Genomic DNA, 5,168 nt, shown 5'->3' on the forward strand with positions numbered 1-5,168 from the left:
ATTCGTCAGGTAACCTCCTGAGTTAATTACTGTTTTCTCTGGGTATTTTCCAACTTTCTCTGAGCTTCAACATTAGTGATATGATGCAGGATAACAGCATTGTGTGACATAGGAAGATATATGGCCAGAGGGACACATTTTTCTAACTCTTCATACAATCTGAGATTTGGCTAATTAAGCCCATCTCAGTTGCAAATGAGCCAGAGGAGAAGATCTTTCCCAGAATATGGCTTGATTAGAAAAGTCTGCCCCAGTGTATTTCAGCTGCAGGCCAACCGGCAATGTTCTGAATCACCAAAGAGAGCGTCAATCATGGGCTTCCTCATATTGCTCTCCTTGACAAGTAGTTATTGCCCACAGCAGCTTTCAGAAAGCAGTTATGGATACCCCAAAGCTCATTTATTGACTGTCATGTAATAAGTCAGTTACACACAGACACTGTCTATTGCTGAATTGTACATGCTTTATTCAATCAACTGTGCTTATGGAATACCCCTCGTAGTATGAAAAAAATGTGTAGCATGTAAAATAAGCTCACTGGTGAGACAGATTTATAAAACACTCTTAGAACAAATTCATCAAAGTAGACACTTAAAAAGGTTAGGATTAAGCTTAAGATATTTTTTAAAATTTTTTAAAGGTATTTTTTCTTCATTCAGGACTTTTTGTTTTGTTTTGTTTTGTTTTGTTTTGTTTTGTTTTGTTTTGTTTTGTTTGAGACAGAGTCTCACTTTGTTGCCCAGGCTGGAGTGCAGTGGTGTGATCTCGGCTCACTGCAACCTCTGCCACCTGGGGTTCAAACGATTCTCCTGCCTCAGCCTCCTGAGTAGCTGGGATTACAGGCGCCCCGCCACCACACCCAGCTAATTTTTATATTTTTAATAGAGACAGGTTTTCATCATGTTGGCCAGGCTGGTCTTGAACTCCTGACCTCAGGTGATCCACCTGCCTCGGCTTCCCAAAGTGCTGGGATTACAGTACCACTGCACCTGGCAACATTTTAAATTGATAATATGCCTCTCCGTAGAATTGTTAATTGTTACCATCTAAACGTTATTGAATTAATTGCCCCATTCTTAAAGTAGGCACATCATTTTCTAAGAGAAAAATCTGAAACAAAAATAACCAAGTGACTTTGTATGATCCTAAAGGGTTGGATAAAATTAGGATGCTTGTTTATAATTTCTGTTGTCACTAAGTGCACACTCACGGAAACATGTATACTGTGTGTTTGCTGAGCACATTTTCATATGCCCAGTGCTCTGTCCTATAGGACTTTCGTGTATTATCTCACTTGCAGTAACCTTATGTTGTGGGAATTATTGTCATTCCCATTTTAAAGATGAGGGAATTGAGGACTAGACGGGTTAATTTATCTATGGCCCAAGCTAATAAGTGGTACAACATGGATATGAACCTACGGGGGCAATGCCAGAACCTGAGTTCTTCCTAGGTCGTTTATTCTCATTTCTCTAAAAAGAATCCTTAATCTGTCTCTTCTGTCCTTGTTGAAGACATTCTGTAGCTGTGGTTGCAGCCAATGCGCATTCCAGAATTTATCACTGATTCAGGGTGAGCTTAGTTGTATGAACAGTAAATTTATGGATCCAGGATGCTGGAAGCAGCACCACCTCGGATCAGAACAATTCATCCCTGTCATTGCCTTTGTTATAAGTTTCCCATGATGTCACTGCTGAAGGCAGGGTATAGACTGAAGGGGTTGGCATCGCCTGAAGCACAGGCTCAGACAGGTTTGTGCGATGGGGCCATTGCTCCCTAGCGCATCCTCAGAAGGCCAAGACTCCTCTAAATTGAATGCAGGTTGGGGGTGTCAGGGGTGCCAAGTAACTCCCTCGAATTCCTCCCAGCTCACATGAGCTGTTATTCTTCCTGTGGAAAGTAACCACTGCAAGCATTCGGTATGAGAATGAGGATTCTGTGAGATTATAAATAACATCCCCGTTCCTCCACTCCCCATGAGCATATTCCAGGAAAACATTTTGGGAGCCTAGAGGAAGATGAGTAACTAGAAGCAACTTTGGCCAGCTGTGACTACGGCCAAAGCATGCATTTTGAGGTTAGAGTGCTGTGGTTTAACTCTGCCACAGTGAGCTGCTGTGAGGACCACTGTTCCTCTCTGATTTGTTTCTAAAATTTATCATTTGCATACAGAAACACTCTCCGCAAAAAGCAAAAATAAAACAAAATCAAAGAAATAGCCGACTCTCATGATTGAATTATATGAGGTATTAGGGAGCTGCCGGGATAGCCCTCCTGATGGGAATGAGAGGGATGGGGAAGAAGGGTTTACTAACATCATCACCATTGCTTACATTGTTTGTCAAGGCTTTCTCCTGATGTTTTATCGGGGACAGGGGATGACATTCAGGCTCAATGACTTGTTGGCCATGAAGAATGGGGGAGGGTGCTGTTCCTTTCCTATACTCACAAGAGGTTTCTGCTACTTTGATCCTTAAAAGTGAGGCCATCGTCCCCCACAAAGCGGTGCTGCCTGCAAAGAGGCATGTTCAGTGCTGAGCGCACAGACGTCTCCTTCCCACCCGGTCCTGGGCTCTCTGCTCCCCATCGCCTCTGGCAGACCTCACTCTGATTACAGTAACTTCCCAGCGGGGACCAGGCCACCTCCAACAATCACAGCACCTCATTAAACCATCGCTTCTAACCTCCTCTCCCACTCCGCCTTCTGGCAGGACTGTGCCAATAGGGAAAGCCTCTGATGGATTTTTAATTCTATTTCCTTTCCCTCCCTTAGACTGGGAAGGTCTAGTGAGGCAACTAAGCAGTGAAGAGTTTCAGGGAGAGCTGGAATCTAAGGGTCTAGAAACCCACAAGCTGTTCATTATGTGAATAATCAACTATTGACTGAGCCATGAGCACTGACCCAGATTCATGGAGAGGGGACAGAATCCCAAGCCTGGGTATGTCTGTGAGGGTGTTTCCTGCAGACAGTCTCATCCTAGTGCTGGCTGCAGTCTGGACCATTAGCCCTTATCTTCAGATGCTTCTGCTCAGCACTCTGCCCACCCAGTGAGCCAGCTCTCACAGCTCCTGCCTGGCTGGGGTCAATATTCTGCCTAGCTTGCTGCCTCTTTCTATCTCTGTGGTTTTGTTAAGTCTTTTATCTTAGGGCATCTACACACCCAGACAGCCTCCTGCTATTTGCATTTTTTTTCTCAGGAAAGCCAGCTATAGCTTCTGAAGATTTCAGAAGCTAGATCAATAGAAGAGAACCAGAAAATCAAAAACAGAAGGCAGAGCAAGGCAGCTGACCCATGCTACAGCCTCCAGCACAGCTGAGGGGAATTGGGTGTGGCGGAGACCCGCTGATCTGGAATGTTGGGTACCAACCCTCAGTTTTCATACCCAGAGCAGCTGGTCTTCCTTACTACAACAACAACAATGATGATAGTGATGACTAAGACGATGAATATGATAAGACTTTGCAAATAGCTTCATAAGTGACATGTGAAATGAACGTAATCTAATCCTTTCCTTCAACCAGGGTGGAATCATTTAACAAGTAGGAGATGTACATCTGTGATGGCTAACTTTATTTCTATTTTTTGAGTCTCACTCTGTTGCCCAGGTTGGAGTGCAGTGGCGTGATCTTGGCTCACTGCAACCTCTGCCTCCCGGGTTCAAGCGATCCTCCCACTTCAGCCTCCCTAGTAGCTAGGTCTACAGGCATGCAACACCATGCCTGGCTAATTTTTGTATATTTTGTGGAGATGGGGGTCCCCCTATGTTGCCCAGGCTGGTCTCGAACTCCTGGGCTCAAGTGATCCTCCCACCTTGGCCTCCCAAAAGGCTAGGATTACAGGTGTGAGCCACTGTGGCTGGCCTGTGATGGTTGCCTTCAGGGGTCTCCTTGAATGGATTAAGGAATGCCTAGAAACCTGGCAAAGCATTATTTCTGGGTATGCCTGTGAGGATGTTTCCTGCAGAGATTAGCACGTGAGTCTGAGTGGATTCAGTGGGGAAGATCTGCCTTCAATGTGAATGGGTGCCATCCTATCTGCCAGGGGACCAGAAAGAACCAAAACAAAGGAAAGGCGAATGTGTTTCTCTCTCCTGAAGATGGAAGACACTCTTCCTCTCCTGTCCTTGGACATCAGAACTCCAGCTGCTCCAGCCTTTCTACTCCAGAACCTAAACCAGTGGCCTCCTGCATTCTCAGGCCTTTGGCCTTGGACTGAGAATTACACTATTGGTTTCCCTGGTTCTGAGGCTTTCCAAGTTAGACTGAGCCATGCTACTGACATCTCAGGATCTCCAGTTTGCAGACAGCCTGTTGTGGGATTTCTCAGCCTCTATAATCACATGAGCCAATTCCCCTAGTAAATCCCCTCTCATATATCTGTATGCTGTATATATCCTATTGGTTCTGTCTCTCTGGAGAACCTGAATACAACATCCTACAAGAATGCCATAATGCACTACATAGATCCCTTTTATTCTTTATTCAACAATCATTTGTTGGGAATGTATTATATACAAGGCTTAAATGAAATATTCAGAGATATATAATGGGCCAGGCACAGTGGCTCACACCTGTAATCCCAGCACTTTGGGAGGCCGAGGCGGGTGAATCACTTGAGGTCAGGAGTTCGAGACCAGCCTGACCAACATGCTGAAATCCCATTTCTACTAAAAATACAAAAATTAGCTGGGTGTGATGGTGGGCGCCTGTAATCCCAGCTACTCCGGAGGCTAAGGCAGGAGAATCGCTTGAATCTGGGAGGCACAGGTTGCAGTGAGCTGAGATCGTGCCATTGCACTGCAGCCTGGGAGACAGAGGGAGACTCTGTCTCAAAAAACAAACAAACAAACAAACATAAAGCTATAAAACGTTCCTTGCTTTTAAGTCTTTTTTTTTTTTTTGAGATGAGATCTTGCTCTGTCACCCAGGTTGGAGTGCAATGACATGATCTCGGCTCACTGCAACCTATGACTCCCAGGTTCAAGTGATTCTTCTGTCTCAGCCTCCCAAGTAGCTGGGATTACAGGTGTGTGCTACCACGCCTGGCTAATTTTTTGTAATTTTAGTAGAGAGGGGGGTTTCACCATGTTGGACAGGCTGGTCTCGAACTCCTGACCTCAAGTGATCCACCCGCCTTGGCCTCCCAAAGTGTTGGAATTACAGGCGT

This window comes from Nomascus leucogenys, chromosome 4, assembly GCF_006542625.1.
Source record: "Nomascus leucogenys isolate Asia chromosome 4, Asia_NLE_v1, whole genome shotgun sequence".
Lineage (NCBI taxonomy): Eukaryota > Metazoa > Chordata > Mammalia > Primates > Hylobatidae > Nomascus > Nomascus leucogenys.